The sequence below is a fragment of the Crocodylus siamensis genome, chromosome 5, assembly GCF_052110815.1.
Source record: "Crocodylus siamensis isolate JL-2025a chromosome 5, ASM5211081v1, whole genome shotgun sequence".
Taxonomy (NCBI): Eukaryota; Metazoa; Chordata; order Crocodylia; family Crocodylidae; genus Crocodylus; species Crocodylus siamensis.
This window is the reverse complement of record NC_143399.1, coordinates 205,533,606-205,554,207: the sequence shown is the minus strand read 5'-3', so window position 1 is coordinate 205,554,207 and position 20,602 is coordinate 205,533,606. Positions and strand designations below refer to the sequence as shown.

Sequence of the window (20,602 nt, the reverse complement as noted above, 5' to 3'; positions counted from 1 at the left end):
CAAAATCGTAGGGCTGGCAGGGACCTGAAGGGCTGTTTAGTCCAACCACCTGCAGGGATGCAGGATGCTGCTCCAAAATCATCCCTGCCCAATGCTTATCCAATCTCTTATTAAAAATCCATCCTTTCCTTGCAAATGGGAAAGGAAACTCAAAAAGACATGATGCACAACATAGGAATCCCTGAAAAGGATCCACTCCCCAGAGTACAGTGATTACCCAGCAATAGAGAAAGAAAGCAGTTGGGAAGCAAACTCCTACGTTTAGACAGTGATACTATCTAGATTTACTTTAATAGGAGGGAAAGGCAACGGTGAGCTCCGAAGCTAAAGGCTGACCATCGACCAGATCCTACAGGGAGGCCTTACAGCTGTCTAAACCTGCGAGGTGGAAACGCAAACCTGGAGAGCAGCAGTCCCAGGCTAGGTGGTGGTGATGGGGGGTGCAGTACTGCATGCTGGGACGTGAATTTCGGCTGTCCAGATGCAAAGCAGCTGCCACCCACTTTATTTTACGATGACTAGGTGCAACGATGGCAAAATTGCCGTCAACTGGCCGAGCTGGGACACTCCTGCTGCGCCGCCGCAGCGTCTCGCCCTCGTGCAGCAAAACTCGACTTATTGTCTCCTCCTACAGTTTGAACCTCGGAGGAAAAACAGGGTTTCCCCCGGGGCGAAGCGCGTCATGAGCAGACGCGCTCGCCCCAAGCCGGGCGCCGGCCTGTCTCTGCCGCGCTTCGGCCTGCCGAGGCGTCCGGTCGGACATGGGCCAAGGTCGCCACCGTGGCGCGCCCGGGTCCCGCTCTCTCCGGCGTCCTGTTTCTCGAGGGCTGCGAGTGCGAAGGAGGCCTCGAGGCCTGTAGCAAATGCACGTGCGGGATCATCTGGCCCCAGATTTGAAGCTGCTCGAAAACCCGGGGGTTTAATATCTTGGTGTCAGGGCCGGGAGTTCTTGCTTTTCGCCCAATCGCTCTCCTGCTGCTGAGCTGGCGGCCGTGGAGATTTAGGCTCCTGTGGGCGGAGGCGGACCCCAGGGTGCCCCAGCCGTCCTTGACGGAGGCGGGCTTAGTTAGAGCGCGTTAGGGCGGTTACCGCGGTATAAAGGAAGGGCAGCAGGCACCCCCCGCCCGCACACTGAGCCTCACCCGAACTCGCTGCCCGGCTTCAGCAGCCGCCGCCGCCGGCCCCGCCCCCCCCTCCCGCGCTCGTCGCCATTGGCCAGGCGCGGCCGCGGCGCGTCGCTATTGGCCGACGGCGGAGATCCCGCCTCCTCGCCCAGCAAGTTCGATCGTCCCGGCGAGGGGCGTGTGGAGGCTGTCCCTCCCTCCCCCTCTCCGCGCCGGCCGCCGCCCTCCACGCTGCTCTCTCTCCCTCCCTCCCGGCCGGGCCCGCGGGGCGACACTCACCGGCGGCTCCGTCCTGGCGGCGCAGGCGGCTCGCACCGGCCCCGGGTGAGCGCCGGGCCGGGCCGGGCTGGGCTGGGCTGGGCTGGGCTGTGAGGGGGGGACGCGGGCCGGGGGCGCCATGTTCCAGCTGGGCAGGGCGGGGCCCCCCGGGGTGGGGGAGCCCCCGCCCTTGCTGCCCCCCACGAGCCGGGGCCAGGGTGGGACAGGCCTGCAACCCCCCTGAACCTTGCATGCCTCCCTGAAGCTCTTCTCCCCTTCAAGCCACCCGCCGCAAGTCTCCCTCAACTCCCCCCCCGCCCGCGAGCTCCCCCTTTGCAACCCCCCCGAAGCGCTCCTGGTAAGCCCCGGCCCTGAAATCCCCCTTTCACCCCCCCTTTTCAAATCTCCCCCCCTGCAACTCTTCTGACCCCCCCCCCCCCCGCAACCACCCCATTGCAACCCCCTGCAAGCTTCCCCTGAAATTGCCCTCTTCAAACCTCCCCCCTTGCAAATCCCTCTTTGCAACTCTTCTGACCCCCCCCCGCAAACACCACGTTGCAACCCCCCCCAGCAAGCTTCCCCTGAAATCGCCCTCTTCAAACCTCCCCCCTTGCAAATCCCTCTTTGCAACTCTTCTGACCCCCCCGCAACCACCCCATTGCAACCCCCTGCAAGCTTCCCCTGAAATCGCCCTCTTCAAACCTCCCCTTGCAAATCCCTCTTTGCAACTCTTCTGACCCCCTCCCCCCCATGCTTTGCTTTAGGCACCTGAACCCAGGCTTGGAGCCCTCCCTGGGTGGTGCGTTGGAGGTTGGGGGGGATACAGGGTTTTTGGGGGGGGATCCCTTGAGGGGTGTGGCAGGGCCTCTGGCGCAGGGCGAGCAGCCCTGGCACAAGTGACAGGAAACGCAGCGGTGGGGGGCGCATCCTGCAGCATCTGTCTGGGGCTGTGGAGGAAGTGGGAGCTGCTGGGGAAGTTTTTGTGGCCCTGGAGCAGAAGAGGCTGAGGTCGCTGTCCCTGCCGGAGTCGGCCCCTGGTTGGACTGATATTCCCCCTCGAGTTCCCCCCCACCCCAGCTGGACTCTGCATGCGTTTGGCCCATACGGTATGGCATGTGTTGGGGCATCTTTGCTGGGCCTCGGGAAGTTTTATTTTCCAGCCCTGTGGTTCCCCTGGGCTCCTCTGCTGCGCTTCTGGCTGGCTGGTCTCTTTCCCTACTTCACAAGGATGGTTGCAGCATTGCATCAGGGGATATTTGCGCTGTAATTCAGTAACACAGCAAGGATAAGCGTTCACCGCTCGCAGAGATGGGTGTGGCGAGCAGACTGGATACGGCGTACGAGGCCTGTACCCTGCCCAGTCATCGGCATGGGGCTTGAAACGGCAAGCTATTTATATAAATCAGGCCTCGTTTCAAGCTGAGCGCCCTGATTTAGAAGGAACAGTTGTCATATTTTAAGTATTAAGTGAGTGTTTGCTATGACGCTGAATGCTGCTGCCACAAGTAAGTTTAGACACAAGGCTGAAGAGGAGTTGGGTACGAAAAGGCCACGGCTAAATAAACCCATCCCCCGGCAAGCATGTCCTGTTCCAGCCAGCATGCTTTGTCACTGCACTTTGCAGTCTCTCTCTTTGTGTGCATTAAATTCATGCCCTAGTAAGCCTATGAAGCCGAATTCACTTTGTGATAACTTGGATTGAGACGTTCAAAACCTAGGAAGCACTTTTCGTGGTTGGTGAAGGCATGTAGTTTCTGGTGAAGTCACTCTGGGTTTCTTCTGTTTAAAAAAAAAACAGAAAACCTCAATTCTATTAATTTCAGTCTTCCTTCAGGAAATAGGTAGCTAAATGCAGTAAGTTGTGGGCTGCCTGAGTTGTACTCTATGCAGTAGCCTGCTTTTGATGAGTGGTTTAATGCTGGGAACTATGTTGTCTGATTCACAGCCCTGTGTGTGTGAGAGAGAATTAAATATTCAGCTATGAATATGACTTTCCTGCCCCGCTGCTTGTGTAGCATCAGCAGCTTACCTTGTCCCTCCGTGTCCCTTAAGCTTGCAAACCACCGTGAAGTGCTTTGCTGATGGCTTGAGGAATTTTTGTAACTGTTAATTTCCTTTCCGGCTCATTATGGCCTGAGTAAGCCCCTTCATGCTGCATGTCGGTGTAAACGCTACTTACTTATTTCGTGTAGTCTTCCCATACTTGCAAAATCCAGATTGCAGATAATAAATCATAATTCTGAACAAAGTTGATTGTTGGGTAGAGCTGCCAGTAGCAGGGCATGTGACCTGTTGGCCAATCAGAATAAAGGGTTGTAATCACTTTTTTTTTTTTTTTTGTGCAGCAAAATCATATGAATTATTATTTTACGGGCGTTTCAAGTGACTAGTGAGAGAATTTGGGCTATTCTTAAGTGCTCTCAGTTGCATGTGTAGTGGATCTGTGGCTGTTTGGCCCCCTAGAATCAAAGCAGATGGGGCTTTTCAATTTAAGATGGCTTAATTAAGTTTGTATTACATTAGCAATAATATCATTTCTCCACTGTTTTCCTTGGCAGTAATTAGATTCTTTTTGTGATCAATGATGAGCCCAAAGGCAGGATAGTTTAGCCATTTGGGAATGCAATTAGTGCTTCATAAAAATAGGACTGTGATGCCATCATATAAATCTTTCTTTATTTTATTTGTGTCTACAGAAATGACTTGGGGGAAATATCAGATACAAAGATGTTTCAGTAATTTGAAGGTCAGGGCAGTCACAGCACAGCCTCACCACGGTCTTCTCATTGGTTCAGTTCTTTGGCTTTTTTCTCTAACAGCATTTAGAAAAGGTTGAGTCACTGTCTCCTGGAAAAATAGGATGCTTTGCAGCCTACTTAGTAATTTGATGCCCACAGATACTCTGGGAAGCTTTGATATGTGGCTTTATCTGATTCTGTCCTTAAAGCTAACAGTAATTGGATCTGATCATTAACCTGTAGGTGTAAATTAACAGAGGGCCTGATCCTGAGCAGGGAACAACAAGGTTTGAGAGTAGACGGATGAGTTAAAGCTTCCCTGACCTAAACTCAAATCTGCATGTTGAAATGTACTCCAAGCAGGTACATGCTTTTGGAAAACAGCCAAGTGTTTCACCTTTAACACTGTGTTTAAAGAAAGCAGTCTCAGCTCGTTATCCATAGTTGGTCAACTGATTTACAAAACTGAAGTTTGGGTGTCACTTTTTAAAAAATACCCCCCCCTCAAAAAAAAAAAAAATAGTAGACAACCTGATCAATAGAGTCAGATTAAATGAAATTAAAAGCATAAACGCTTTAGGGAAAGCCTTTCTTTCTAAAGGGGTAAACACCATTTTAGCTGGTCAAATTGACTGCAGCTGCAGGAAGAAAGCAATGCGTCTCTCATATTTTATTACAGTTCATAATCCAACGGGCTGTTTGTAATGCAGCATTCTTTCAGCCATATGAATTTTCATGCGTGTCTTTTCTTAAGACTGTTTCAGGCTAGCGAGTGCCTGGGTTAAACAGATGAGTTGCATATTCTTTCTGCAGTTTGTAAAAAGTGCTGACATGGCCCTAATTTTAGTGAACAAGGCTGTAATTACATTTGAGGTCCCAGCCCCTGTGGTATTCTAGTGGTTACCTCTCTCGCCGTCCCTCCCCTTCGCAATCTCTGTACATAGACTTGAGCCATAGGATCGGATCAGATCTGGGTTTCTGTTGGGTTTAGGTCCAGAGTTTTAATTTGGGCCCATCAGTATTAGTAAAGGAAAGCTGTTCTTGGCTGCCAGTCAGATCCCTTCCTCCTATTCAAGAAACCCTTTAACCTCAGCTAAGATGCACAGTTCCTACACTGAATCTGCCCCCATTTACACACACACTGAACTGATGGGAACGTGCCAAATTTATGACTAAGGGAAACCACTGGTCAGACGGTGAATAAATCTGTCAAGACGCATTTAATCGTGTATAATTGAAATTAAAGGTTGCTCACAATATATTTGTGCATTAGTTGAGGCTTTTATGTTTCCTATCTAAAGACAATTTAATAATTTATTACAGTATTTCAAACATAGTCTGCAAATTAAAATTTTCAGACGTTTCCTTGGAGAACGGGAGTTTTAAGGTTTGTAGCACATCATCTGATTTTTGGCTGTACTGTAGCTGGGTACAATGTGGGCTATGATTCTGTAGCTTTAAAACGAGTGTCAAATCCCTAAAAGTTCCTCTGAGGAACTGGTAGCTCTTTTTCCATTGGTTTCATGTCTAAAGGTGAGAAATATAATTTTGTTTTTATTTATGAGAGTTGGGTATACGCTTTTCTGGTGGAAGTCTTCAGCTGACATTTGATTGAAGTATAATTAAATAGTCCTTCTCCCACAAATGACCAAAATAATGCAGAGGCTGGTGTAAGTGAGATGGCAGCAGAACAGCTTGAGGAGTGGCAGGATGAGGGCTCGGCAGCCACCAGAATTGGTTTAGAAACAGGAGGCCCTCAAAAGAAGAGAAGGGCAAAGGTATGTTGTCTCAAGTAGGTGGCCAGGGCCATTGGCAGCCTGTTTTTGGAAGGGTGTAGAGGGTCACTTGAAGCTCTGGTGGATGGAAGGCAGTCGTCTCTACATCTTGCTCAAGACATCTTGTAAGAAACAAAAGACTGAAGAATGTGTTCCTCTGGCTCGGACTTTCTTTAGCCTCTTCTGTGACCTGGTATACAGCGATGTGCATGTGCAAAGGAATTTCTCAGTGGGAAGGAAATGTCAATGAAATCTATTGGTGCAAATGTTCTGCAGACATGAATTCTGCTGCTGTCCGAAGAATGCATTTTGGTCCACAACAATAGCCTGAGATGTTTTGGGTAGGTGTCCGAGCACAGGCTTTTGAAGCTAAAACTTCAGAGCAGGTTAGAAAAGTATGATGATACTTGCTGAATTCTTGTATATCAAGAGCTTTAGGTTTGATTATCTGCAATTTAAAGGGCAGAGATTATGGATGGATGTTAGTGTGATGTTTTAAAAAGTGTTTAAGCTCTAAATAATTAAGGCTGTCCATATGTCAGGATTATTTACGGAATGTGGCGGGGGAAAAACCCCCCCAGCCAAATATTAAAATATATCTGAAGATGTACGAGTACACGGCCAAATTATCACAAGGCAAAGAGACGTGTTGGTGATCCTTGGTTACTGCCCATGTGCATACCCTTGCTCTTTAGTGCAGGTGAAGTGGAATACCCCACTTGGAGGAGTAAGCTGCCTTGCATTTACCATGGAGTAGCCCAAGGTGCAGTAATCATGGAGGGGCTTATGTGTTGCAGATTCCCATCCTACCTTACTGTGTGCGCTCATACCCTGGGACAGTGAGTTGTGTATGTGCTTATATGGACCTGTTAGTACAGTTTGCAGTAGCATGATTGAAATCGGGCCTCAAACAATTTACGCAACCATCTGCCCTGGAGGAGTAGATCCACCAGCCAGAGACCAATTAAATTTAAGGATGATTTTTAAGAACTGAACTAAAAGTAAAGTGGATGCATCAGTGAATTTCAACAATAATTTTCAGTAATCTTCTCATCCTCTCACTCCCACCTCCTCCCTATAGTCCTTTATTGGGAAATGGATGATGGGATGTGTTTATACCGTTCTCCAGAACCGGGTCCATATATTGTATTGCCCTTTTGCTGGTTAGTTTCCTAACGAAAGCTGAAGTCTCTGTTGTTGTTTGTGGCTAGAAAGGTGAAGGCCTACTGTTTCCTAGCCCAAAGCCCCATGGCTTCCATAAGGGGAAATGGTTCTTCTTGTTCTACCTCTCCCCTTTATCCCCTGGTTTTAGTTTTAGCCCCTGTATTTTCCTGTAATGTTAAGTCTTCCCAAGAAGACTGGAGCTGGACCGTTCTCAGTGGTGGTAGATGACAGAGCAAGGAGCAATGGGCTCAAACTGCAGCAAGGGAAGTTGAGGTTCAATATTAGGAAAAACTTTCTCACTAGAAGAACAGGTTACCCAGAGAGGTTGTGGACTCTCCATCTTTGGAGGTTTTGAAGACCTGGGTAGGTGGCTGGGATGATCTAGTTGGGGCCGGTCCCTTCCATCCCCTCCATCTGACCTCGTCTTTGCTGCCCAAGTGCAGGGGGGCTGGACCCGGTAGTCTTGTGAGGTCCTTTCCAGCCCCTAACATCTATGAATCCCTGACTTTCTGATTCTGAGAAGAAACAGTGAAATTGATATTCTTTGTCAGTTTTACTCGTGTCAGCTCCACTCCTACTGCACAAAACCTTTGGGCAGTCATGACATCAGTAGTGTCCCTAGGGCAGGGCGAGAGGGGCGCTAGCTCTGAGTGCCGACTTTGAGGGGAGGCTGCCTGGGCAGGGGCAGAGCCATGTCCAGCAGAGTATTTGGGGGAGGCGGGTGGAATGACACCCCTTCCTGCTGGGGAGGGTCAGCCCTGCTCTGCAGGATGGGGGTGCAAATGGGGTACCACAGGGGTGGGGAGGCTCCTGGCACTGTTGCCTTTCCCTTAGTGGCAGCAGCCCAGCCTGTGCTATTAAAGCAGCGACAGTAACAGCTGCTGCTCAAGTGAGGAAAACCCAGGCGGTTAAAGCTCCCTCTCTCTCTTCCCCCTTAAAATTTCCCAGTCCCCTCCTTCCCCCCTGAAAAAACTAATTTGCTGCTGATGAGCAAAATTTACTCCTGCATAGCACCAAAAGCTTTGAATGGGCAGGCTGCTTCTCTAAGACTAGGCTCTGCATTGCCTTGCGTTTGCAAGGTTAGGTTTATAACCTTATGGACTGGAATGCTTTTCCGAAGAATTTAGATTTTGTCTTTAACGATTAGTGGCAAGTCCCTTCTCTCCCTCGGGGTACACAGCCCAAGGTGGTGTTGCTAGTCGGGATCAGGCATGGGCACAACTAAGCTTTAAGTAGTAGATGTGATGGCATATGAGAGAGCATTGTCACAAGATGGAAATGGTTTGAGCCCTTTGCCAGGGTCCAGGCTGCTGCCTGGCCACCAATTGCTCGGTTGTAGCAGCAGGAAACCTGGGGGCGGGGGACAGCAGCATGCAGTTCATCACCTCTTCAGCATGATTAGCATTGTGCTTAAGTTCATGTCATCCCTGCACTCAGCCCTTTCTGCTGGCGAGTTAGTGAGGTGTCCTCAGTACAGTGCTACACAGGGTGAAGCACAGCAACTATTCCCTGGATTTAATTGCAGCTATTTCCACTTACAACCAGCAGTCCTCACTTGTTCGTTTGGTGACTTTCCCTCTGCCTGAAGAAGGGTGTTTGCACCCAAAAGCTTGCAAAGAACAGTTGTTCCAGCTATTTAGTTGGTCTAATAAAATATATCACATTTACCCAAAGAACCTTGTCTGCCAGTGTTGTCATGCACTTAGTTCAGTCATGATGACTTTAATTGAGAAGTAAAAAAAAAAAAAAAAAATTATTGCAGTATGCAACTGCTGTGCCAAGTTGCTCACAGGGGTTTTGTATGCCTCCTGCAGCCTTTCCCTTTCCTCTCCCTCCTACTTTCCTACCTAGTGTACTCCAGTCGCTCCCTCCACTTTGTACTTTGCTCTGTGCTCTCGTTTCACAGCCTCTGGTGAAGTGAACTTGGCTTCAGGAAAGCTGTGTGTGGGTGTATGTGTAATGTGTGTTGGTGTATATCATATTTAGTGTATGAACTTTATAGGCATATATCTTATTTAACGCACTGTAGTATAAAGGTGCATATCTACCCTGCCTTCTGATGGACTTCAGACTAACATGGCTAGCTGCTGTGTGCAGTTGTGGACCCCCCCACTGCAGAAGGATGTGGACAAGTTGGAGAGAGTCCAGCGCAGGGCAGTGAAGATTATTCAGGGGCTGGGGCACGTGCATCTGAATGTCAGTCTTTAAAGCTAGCCTTGTGTAGCTGGCAACTCCTTAGCAAAGTTGTCAAGAATCCAGTTGAACGCGTGTTAGGCTGGTCTTGCTAGTCAGTCAAGTGCTAATACTTTGGATGTGTTGTCACTAGCAAATACTGACATTTTAATTTTAACGCCCCCATCCTCCCTTCAGATTGCATGTGGTGAAATGGCATCTGCTTCCCTCTGTCACATCATTCCTGGTCCTGATTTAAAGGGCAGGGCTGAAGTGGCCTGGGAATGGATTGCCTATTGCTGTACTTCTGCATGGAGATGCTCAAGTTTAACTGAACTAAGGCTGAGGATTTTGACATGGACTCATTGGAACTGAAATTTAAGTCAAAAGGAATTCATTTTATACCTCCCTTATTCCAAAATCTCTTTCTTTTCACAGCTTGACTTTAAAATGCACCATGCATATTGTTTAAATTAGATTTGGGGTGGGGTAGGGTGGGGAGGAGAAATAGACTTTTTTTTTTAATGCGATTAGGTCATATATTTCCAACACATTCTTGTCTGGGAGTGAGTCACTGCTCCTTTTATAAAATTGTATTAGATCAGCCTCATCCTGGAAAGCTGCTTCACAGCTGAGTGTAGGGTGTTGACACTTGTTTTAAACAAAGGAAAACTACGGGAACTTTTATCGAATGTGTTTTAAAGCCTGTTTATGTACACTTGAATTACAACTCCTGACGGTCTAGCATGCCAGATATCAGCTTATTGTCACTGCTGAAAATCCTCTTACGTTAGGACATTTGCTTTCTGACCATATTTATCTCTTGCTATTTTTCCCCCCCTATGCTGGATTTTGAACTTTAAAATGGAGATTATTAGCATGTCTACATGTCACTGAATGAATTGGGGTTTGACGGTTGCTTTGAAACTTTTGAGAGAGAACACCACTTGCTCTCCCATTCTGTTTCCCGGTTAGCATTTCTTAAATTTGTATTTATTGTCTTATGTCAGTCATCAGACTGTCAGCACTTTCTGTCTAGGTAGCATGGCTCTTTCAGGGATCATAACATTTAAGTTTTACGAATGAGTCATAGAAGTATAAAGCCTTGAGGCACAAAAAATTACTTTCCAGCTGAAGTGAAATTTGATTTTATGAAGGAGGAGGGGGCAAAGCAGCAGCAGGTTCAAAAGGCAGGCTCTGGTGATGACACAGGTCCCTCAGTTGATGATATCCTTGCAGTCCTCCATCCCATATTTCTTACTAGTTTCTAATTGTTGGGCTTCAAGTTGGGAATCCTGGCTTCAGGACTGGGAGAGTTTCCCTAGTGCAAGCAAAATACATTTTGCAGAATGTGAGCCCTCTGAGCAACACTGGGGCCTCCCCATGTAAGCAGTCAGCTTTCTGCTGCCAACATTTTGAGTGCTATTGTCCACCCCAGTTTAGAGCAGATTTATTTGATGGATGCATAACTTCATAGTCAGTGGCCTGTCTATGCTGGTGCTCCCAATGTGACGAACACCAGGTGAACTGAAATGGTGTCACCAGCAGTGATGAAACTTCTAGTGCATGCACACTTTTCTCCCTTAACTCCATCCCTTCCTAGTCTCTGTGTACCTGTGGCTTATATGCATACTTTCTTCCACCCATGACCTGGCTGCTTTGTGGAGGGGTTTCCTCCTAGCCTCTTCTGAGAGGTCCTTCTTTAATAATGGCAGCTTTGCCTGAAGCAATTGAGGCAAGCAGTTTTCCACTTGGGCTGACAGGTATCTCATTAACAAAAGTGTATGCCTTCAGCTGTGCTAAGCTACAGCAGAGCAAGTAGGTGCAGCAAGCTTTAGACAGGTCCCTGAAGATTGCAGAAGTTCAAAAAGCTGGCTCAATATCTTTTAGTCATAATATCTAGAAGGTCAGTTCTTAAATTGAGCTTGGCCAGAAATGTGTGGTTTAGGGTCCACTGCTTGGAAGGGAAAGCAGATTTTGAGAATTGTGCTTATATATCCTATAGTAAAACAAATAGATTGCTAATATTTGTTGAAATACCACTTGCAAAAGTTGATTATACAAGTCTTAAAAGATGGTATCTAACTTCCAATGCATGGGGTTTTTTTTATAAATATTAATTTCACACAACTTAGCCTTGTTAACTGCTTCTCCTAATAGGATTTAAAGTGAAGTAAAGTGGATTTAGAATGAATCTCAGGAGGGAAAAAGGAACAGTAGGACAGTAAAGCAAACTGCCCAGGGAAGCTGTGGAACCTCCTTTGGTGGATGTTTTCAAGAAAAGGCTGGATAAGCATTTATCCCAGAGGATTTAGGAATAGAGCATCCTGCATTTGTGCAGAGGGTTGGACTACGTGACCTGTGAGGTCCCTTCCAATTCCGTGATTCGAACAGTGAAAAGACTTTGATAATAAACCTCCTCAAGAGAAACCTGGAATGAGAAAACATTCAAAGATGGTTTTCATGCTTCTGCAGGAAAGATTTGGTCAGAGCAACAATTGGTGCTTTTGATGGAAGAATTTATTTTCCTGCTGAGGTAGGCAGAATACAGGTAGAGAAACTTAAATCAGTGTATGGATTCATCACTCTAGGATGTTTCCATTTATTCAGAATTATCGGAAAAATGGGGTTTCTATTTTGTCTGGAAACGTGCAGTATGATGCAGGTAATTAAAATAACTTTTTCTTTTTGGATTATATTATAAATTTGAAATATTCTCTCTCTATACAGGGTGTTTTTTATCTGATATGTGTAAATACCCTGCGTGGCTTCCAAAAAGGCAGTTTATACTTTATATGTTTGTTTTTCATCTTTGTGATACATTCCAAAAGTGTTTCTTTAATTAGCTGTGTGCATATGGATGTAATAAAATATATACATTGTAATTCTCAACATGGCAAGGAAGGTCTTCTGAAAGAAATGACCATCTTGTATTAAACATAAATTAAGACGATGTGGACATTGGAGTCAGGAGTGGACTGGCCAAGTTCGCCGATGACACCAAACTTTGGGGCAAAGCATCCACGCCAGAAGATAGGCGGGTGATCCAGGCTGACCTGGACAAGCTCAGCAAATGGGCAGACAAGAACCTCATGGTGTTTAACACCGAAAAATGCAAGGTTCTCCACCTTGGGAGGAAAAACCTGCAGCACCCTTATAGGCTCGGCAGTGCTACGTTGGTTAGCACTACAGAAGAAAAAGACTTGGGGGTCATCATTGACCACAAGATGAACATGAGCCTGCAATGCGATGCTGCGGCTAGTAAAGCGACCAAAACGCTGGCGTGCATCCATAGATGCTTCTCGAGCAAATCCCGGGACGTCATTCTCCCCTTGTACTCGGCCTTGGTGAGGCTGCAGCTGGAGTACTGTGTCCAGTTTTGGGCTCCACAATTCAAAAAGCATGTGGAGAAGCTTGAGAGAGTCCAGAGGAGAGCCACGCGCATGATCAGAGGTCAGGAAAACGGATCTTACGACGACAGGCTGAGAGCCACGGGACTCTTTAGCCTGGAAAAGCGCAGGCTCAGGGGTGATCTGATGGCCACCTGTAAGTTTCTCAGGGGTGACCACCAGGATCTGGGGGAACGTCTGTTCACCAGAGCGCCCCAAGGGATGACGAGGTCGAATGGTCACAAACTCCTGCAAGACCGTTTCAGGCTGGACATAAGGAAGAATTTCTTTCCTGTCCGAGCCCCCAAGGTCTGGAACAGTCTGCCAGCGGAGGTGCTTCAAGCACCTACATTGAACACCTTCAAAAGTAAATTGGATGGTTATCTTGCTGGGATCCTATGACCCCAGCTGACTTCCTGCCCTTTGGGCAGGGGGCTGGACTTGATGATCTCCTGAGGTCCCTTCCAGCCCCAATGTCTATGAAATAAAAAAAATTGTCTAATAGTTGGTCTTAAGATTTTGGAAATGTTCTGCATGACAGATTGTGGTTTTTTTTGCTGCCAGGGCCTTAAGGGCTGAGTTAGTATTTTTCTGCTTATGCTTTGGGTAAGTGGACTTTGACATAAGGGTTTGGGCACAAAACATAGGTCACTAGGATCAAGGGTCACACTGGGTCTTATGAATTTTGTCCTGCAGTGACCTGTATTAATGTCACTAGTGAATAATTGAGTTTTAGACTCGCATCGGATGCTAGCAGTGAAGATGTGTAACTCAAGCTAATTTGCTTTCCCTCCAACCTAGTGTCGGATTTGCAAATCCACTTTTCAGCATAAAACTGAATTAATCTGAAGATCAGAGTGTGTGTGCTCTTGATGTGTCTCCTTAATGTTGGTGACGAACTACCATTCTGAATACATTTTCAAATGTGCAAAATGTCATAGGGAGCCTGTGAGGTGCATGAGAGCCAGTACATATGTCCAGTAACCTGTACATTGTCCATCAAAGAAACACCCAGAGGCCATCAGCAATGTTGGCCTGGCAATTAAAAAAGGGTGCAATCTTGCATTATGTCATTATGTATCAAACAAAAGCTTAAATTCAACAATAGAAGATATGGAAATACATGGGCTTGTGCGGCTGCCACAGAATGCTACAAGAGTTAATCGTTTACGCAAGATCTCTTCTAGCCAGGACGCATGGTTTCTACCACTGACACATTGCTTGGTAACTTTCTTCGCCTTCCAGTCTGTCTTATCCCTAACTGTTGGGATTACTTTAACATTTCCCCTCTGGGCACATTATTCCACATCCCTCTGTTGCAGCGATTCTTCCCTCTGTACTTGAGGCCCTGTCTACACTAGCCTGCTTTTGCGGGCAGCCAGTAACTATTACAGGGAAGCTGCTGGAGTATGTTCACATCTGCATAGCTTCTGGCCCCACAAGCATCTGAATTTCACAGCTGCACAGGTTTGGCCAAAGCAAAGTGCTCCCTGGGAGAGCACCAGTGGCTGAAGGGATTGCAACAGCTGGCAGAAGGTGTGGGCACATCTACGTAGAAGCCTACTTTTTGTTGGAGAGGTGATGGAAAACTGTCAGCAGGAAGAAGGTCTGCAGCCCCAGGGAAACTCTGAATGTGGACATGTCCATGATTTTTTTTTTTTTTTTTCCCTCCCCCCAGCAGAATCGGAGGCTTTTCCATTATCCTCATTCCTTGCTTGTCAAGTACCACTGTACTTCTTTTTTGGACAGTAAAAAGAAACTCAAGACTAATATGATTTATTGCTATTTGAGGTTCTCTATACCAAAGGAAGTAAAGTTCTTGGGGTGATGTAGTTGGGGCCGGCCCTGCATTGAGCAGGGGGTTGGACTAGATATGACCTTCCTTCCAACCCTTGTTTTCTGTGATTCTTTCTCTGAGCATCCTAGTAGGACTGGACAGAAAGCAAGGTAAAGATGCACCTTAGACTGAATTGGAGATGCATGAGTGTCCGTGAGTGAGGAAGAGCTCGGAGATGCATATCTACCTTGCCTTCTGCCTAACTACTGACTGATGTGGCTTGCTACGTCTGCTCATTGTAGGGTTGGAGTGCTGTCTCTTGATTCTAAAGATATGAACTTTTTAAATAAGAGCAGAACAGTTGAATAGCACTTGCTGAGGTTATAAAGTGCAGCAGACTTTTTAGAAAAAAAATTATGGTTGACTTTTCAATAGAAAGGTTTTTGAGATTTTTTTTTTTTTTTTTCTTTTCATTTAAATGAGGTGTGGCTGGGAGAAAGTGTAAAGGTGAGACTGGGAGGTTGGAGAGAGAGAGGTGGATTAACCAGGCAGAAGATGCTGAAAATGAGCAGAGGTGTGCAGGGTAAAAGAGAAATGTGAGCCCGATGTGAAAAGTTAGATGGCTGTGCTGAAGGGGTTCAGGCGTAGGAATGACCAGGTCAAAAGGGTGGAGGAGAGATCAAGTCGTTAGCAGCACACAGTATCGGTTCTGAATGCTGTTCCCAATGATTAACTCTTTGTCCAAGCTATGCTTTATTTCTTTGAATAAGAGAGTGTGGCTGTATTACTTGTTCAAACTAACGTATTTATTTGTCAGATGTGAAATGCTAGGAGTTCTGGTCATTTGGAAGCACATGGATCTTATTTGACTCTTGGTTTGTTTGTGTTTTCCCTTTGTTTTTGGCTTGGGAAGTAAATATTCGATCAGTTAACTGACTGAAAAAGGCTTCACTCCTCTGCCCTTCTTTATGCTATAGGGAAACCTCTACTTCTGTCCAGAGCAGTGGTGTTATCCAATGGGACATGAAAGTGGAGGCTTCTTTAACAGGTATCTTTTAGTAGTCAACTAAACAGTGTATGTTTTTATAATGCTAGCCCTCTACCTGGGATGTCAGACTCCTTCTCTTTTTAATTATTGCCCATTGCACCAGAGTTTAATGGTAGTATGCAGGCATGAATGTGATCCACAACTGATATACTCATGTCAGTGTGAGGTATGCACGGAGCTGGAAGGTAGAAAAAAAATATAATTCTTAATGTTAAGGTCCTGGATAGATAATGATGCTTAACTTTAAAGGAACATGCTTTCATGAGATTAATAAGAAATGAGGGCACTCCCATATCCTGGTTGCCATTTTAGGTTCATCAGGAAGACCAGTCATTACCTTCTGAAAATGCAAACAGTCAATTTTTGCAACCAGGTGTAAAAATATAATTTCATTTTAAATGAAAACTTGGATTTTGCAGAATCTGAATATGCCACTCAAGCCACAGATGTGTTAAACAGTCTAGTTGTTGGATGTTTCTGAACTGCAACATGCAATCCAGTATTAATTATCCTAGTCATGATTAGCATACAGCAGTATAAATGTTGGCTTGGCTTTCAGTTCTTAGGTGAACTTCTGGTGCCTACAGCAAGATCTAGATTTGAAAGTCTGCAGTTGTGAAGCCTGAACTCTTTGCCTCCACACATTCCTACTGTGGAAGTGCTAGTTAAGACTATTTCTTTGTCTTCCATGCTGTTACAAGACTTTTCTTTGTCAGCTTTCTCGTCTTAAAGAAGCTGCATTTGGGGAGTGGGAGGAATACAGATTGTAGCTGTTGAGAGAAATGTTCTTGGCATAGCCAGTCGGCTAACTAAATGAAGCAATACTCACTATCCTGTGCTCCCCTGTGCTCGGAGGTCCTACATGCTCATTGATGATCTTCCTGTAACACCATTCACAGATGGCATGGCTGGCTAGGATCAGATTAATTCTATTTACACTACAGCCCACAGACAAGTGCTCCTATATGGAACTGGGAGATACTACTATGTAAATAGTGCTGGGCACAACTGCAAATTCAGTTTGCAGAAAACCTTTATCTCCTTTCCTTCTTTGGGTCAGAGACTCCTATGGTTTAGAAACTGTTCAGCTGTTTAACTGTGGCTATTTTACTCTGCTTTTTTTGTCTTTGGAATCTCAGGCTCATTTGCTCTTGCTAGTATATAATTATCAGATCTATATAATTAAATTAAATGGACTCTAAAGTTTCAAAATGTATAGAGCAAGGGATAATTGAAACTTGCTGCTTGGTAAAATGCAAATGGGAGCACAAGCCTGTTTGTACACCATTTGTGTGTGTGCATGTGCATGTTCCAGCAGTTTCTTTTAATGTTTCTGTGTCTTTTAGATAAAGAAGTAGGGCTGGAAAAGACCTCCAGAGCTCACATCTGGTCCAGCCCCCTACCTGGGACAGGATAATCCCTATCCAACCGTCCATACAAATTCACTTTCTAACCTGTTAGCAAAGCTGCAGTCGGCCCTGACACAAGCAGAAGACATAACTCCTGAACCCTCCATGGGTAAAGCAGGAGACAACAGTGGCCCATGTTCTGCTGCTGCAGTGGTTGTTAAAATATGCTCAAGAGATCCAAGGAAGAGGATTACATCCCCTACCCCCCTCACTACACAAGGCCAAAACTCCCACTGTCCATACCAGTCTGACCACGGGGTAAAATTCCTTCCTGACCCCAAATGTGGCAAATGGCAAAGTGGACCCTGAGCAGAGGGACAGGACCCTCTAGCCAGGAACCTATAGGTTTTAGTCCCAGCAAGAGCACGGCACAGCCCAGTAGTCACTGGATGTTATGCTGCAGCTCAGGCTGGGGTTGATTAATCCCTAGCCTGAGCTGCATAACACCCAGTGCTTTGGATAAAGGCAAACCCCTCTGCCTCCTGACACACGTAGCAGCAGGAGAGGGGAGGAAAATTCCTTCCCAGCTCCATGTGGCAACCACCAAAGCCCAGAAGCCTGGGAAATGCCCACAGCGAGCACAGGCCTAGCTATTCCTAGATCATTCCTGACCAATGCCCTTCCAACCTCATCTTGAACATCTCCATGATGGAGTTTCCCCAACTTCTCTCGGTGTCTGTTCCACTGCTTCACTGCTCTAACCATGAAGAAGTCTTTGGAGATATCCAGTCTTTTGTGCAGTCCCATCACACTGCAGACTCGCATTTAAGTCTGTGGACTACCAAGACTACTAGATCCTTCTCCACAGTGCTGCTATCCAGCCAGGTGTCACCCAATTTTATTTGTTTCTGATTATTCTTTCCAAGTGTGGCACCTTGCCTTTGTCAGCCTTGCACTTTATCTTATTAACTCCAGGCCGGCTTTCCAGTCTGTCAGGATCATTCTGGATTGCACCCCTGCCCTCCAGTGTGTTTGCAGTCCTTCCCAGTTTTGTGTTGTCTGCAGACTTGCTCAAGAAGCTTTCTGTGCCAGCATCCAAATCATGAATAGGGACAGTGAACAGCCCTGGCACCAGGACAGGCCCCTGTGGCACTCAACCCGAAACCTCCTGCCATTCTGACGTAGATCCATTTATAATTCCCTTTTTCTTGAGACTATTGGGGCACTTATTTATCTACTTTGTAGGAGTTTTGTCTTAACCCAGGTTTCTGTCTTTTATCTATGAGGAGGTCATGTGGGACCTTGTCAGGAGCCTTGCTGAAGTCCAAATACACTATACACAGCATCTCTTCATCCACCCAAGCAGTTACCGTGTCAAAGGAGGAGATGTATACTTGAGATAAATCCATGCCAACTGCTTGTGATTGGTCTCTTCTCCTTCAGATAATTGGAAATGGACTTCCTTAGAGTATGTTCCAGTAGTTTCCTAGGTACTGAGGTGAAGCTAACTAGTCTAGTTCCCTGGGTCCTCCTTTTTTGCCTCTTTTTAAAGAGGGGGGGCTACATTGGCCCTTTTCCAGTCGTGTGGTACCTCACCTGTCTCTCAGTCCCATGCAGATCATTGTCAAGGGCTCCGATTTCCTCTGACAGGTCCTTCAGTACCCTGGGATGAAGTTCATCAGGTCCTGCTTACTTGAATTCATTCAGACCTGTCGAAAGCTCTTTGGTCCAATTATTTCATCTCTCATCTGGTCTCTTTCCATATCCAGATAAATCCTTATTGGGTGTCCAGTTATAGCTGAATCTTTTTTTTGTGAAGACTGAGGCAAAGCAGCTGTTGAGTATCCCTGCCTCCTTTGCATCTTCTGTCAAGAGTTCCCTCTGGCTAGTTAATGGTGGACCTGTGGCACTGGATTCTTGATTTGGTCCATGACAGGCTTCAAAGTACTGAGGTCCCTGCAGCAGACTCTTCCTCCATTTGGGGCGGTCCTAGGCGATTAGTCTTCCATGGGTTGACATTTGATGTTGCATTTTTAAAATCTGGGTTTGAGGATGTCCCTGAAGCACTTTCTCTGCTCTCCTCTTGAGTGTACATCTCGAATGAGCTGGGAGAATAGGACTTGCTTTGGGAGTCTGGAGTTGGACATCCACCTGATGTGGCCAGCCTAGCAAAGTTGATGTTAGATTGATCATTACCTTGATGCTCGTGGTATTTTCTTGCGAGAGGATATTAATGTTGGTGCGTTTGTCTTCCCACTGGAGGATCTTCCACAGGCAGCGTTGATGGTACTTCTCCAGTGACTTAAGGTGTCTCCTGTGTGTTGTCCGTGTCTTGGCTCCTTACAGCAAGGTGGGGATCATGACTGCTTGATAAACCATGAGCTTGGTTTCAGATCTTATGTTGCGATCTTTGAACTTAACTCCCATTTTAATCTCAAAAGGGTCTGTGATGGATCCCATTGCTGAGAACCACCACTGGCATACCATCATGGAGCAGGCAGAGAAGGGTGACAAACTTCAGCAGGCATCTGTACTTCAGAAGGATCCTCCACAACACTTGCAGTGGTTTGAAACCTTGTGTCCCAGTTCTTCTGATCTTCTGCTTCCCCTGTCTCGGGGTCTGGAATTCTGTCGTGCCGTGATCGCTTCCTCTGAAGTTTCCCATCGCCTTCACATCCTCCACCCTATTGGTTAGGGTCGGTTCCAAGTGGGTGATTCCCTAATTGTATCCTCCACCTTCTGGAAAAGCACGTTATCCTCCATGTTACCAACTGGCTCAGCATTTTATGTCTGGCTGTATTATTCTTCCAGCAATTGTCTGGAAAATTGCAGTCTCCCACCATCCTCAGTACCATCTCATAGGCTTTTTTAAATGTTGTCACCTGCTTGAGTGCCTCATCCACTTCCTCTTACTGCCTGTAATAAATCTTCACCACTATATCGGTGCTGCATCTTTCTTCTCGTATCTTTACCCAAATGCATTCTAATCTGCTATTTGTCCTCCTGAAGAGGAAGCTTATGTATTGTTTTATTTTGGTGGTTCTCATGGGGCAACACCAGCATCTTTTATCTCAACCCTGTCCTTCTGAAACAACGTAGCCCGCAGTGCTGACCTTCCAGTCTTAAAAACTGTCCCACTAAGTTTCGGTGATACCAATTAGGTGATGGTTCTCTTCACAGGCAGCAGCTTCCAGCTTCTCCTGTTTATTCCTCCCATGCACTTTGCATTTGTATACATGCATCAGATGCATCTTGCATTTCAACCTTCTTGTTTCCCTTTTGCATCACTTATTGCTGTCCTATGACTCTGGCCCTTTCCTAGAGTTGAGCTGGTGTGTTTTGAGGTCCTTTCCTGTCTGGATTGTTTGCTCTGTTGCTGGAGGGTTTGTTCACCATCCTTTGTGGAATCTAGTAGAATATCCTCCTTACTAGGTTGGCCAGATGACACCCAAAGATAATTTTTCCAGTTCTGGTCAGGTGCATCCGCTCCTGTCTCTTTATAACAGTCTTCTCCCAGAATATATCTGTCCATTGTCGAAGAATCCACAGTCTTTACATTAACATCATTTTCTGCCAGGCATTTACTTCCATGATAGGATTGTCTCTGGGCCCTTGATTTCCACAGGAAGGATTGGATATCGAACAGTTCAATAAGCTGAAGAAGACTTGGTTTATTTTAAACTGAGCACTCTGAGTGTATCTGTTATTCTTTTTACATAACCTAAGATTGGCATAAATGTGTCATAACCTCCCCCCACCCCCAGTTCCACTGCAAAACAATCCTTGATGGGATTTCAAACACCTTTAT

General features: G+C 46.2%; 1 protein-coding gene across 8 annotated transcripts in view; it reads left to right on the top strand.

Annotated features, from left to right (window-relative positions):
- Positions 1-1,289: 1,289 nt before the first annotated feature.
- The window catches only part of MAP4 (microtubule associated protein 4), a 219,784-nt gene continuing 200,471 nt past the window's right edge, over positions 1,290-20,602 (top strand). For 4 of the 8 annotated variants that reach the window (XM_090048017.1, XM_090048021.1, XM_090048020.1 and 1 more), the window contains exon 1: positions 1,290-1,448. The gene's annotated coding sequence lies outside the window, so the exon portion shown is untranslated. The remainder of the gene's footprint in view (positions 1,449-20,602) is intronic. The other 4 variants (XM_090048018.1, XM_090048016.1, XM_090048015.1 and 1 more) reach the window with 2 other exon arrangements.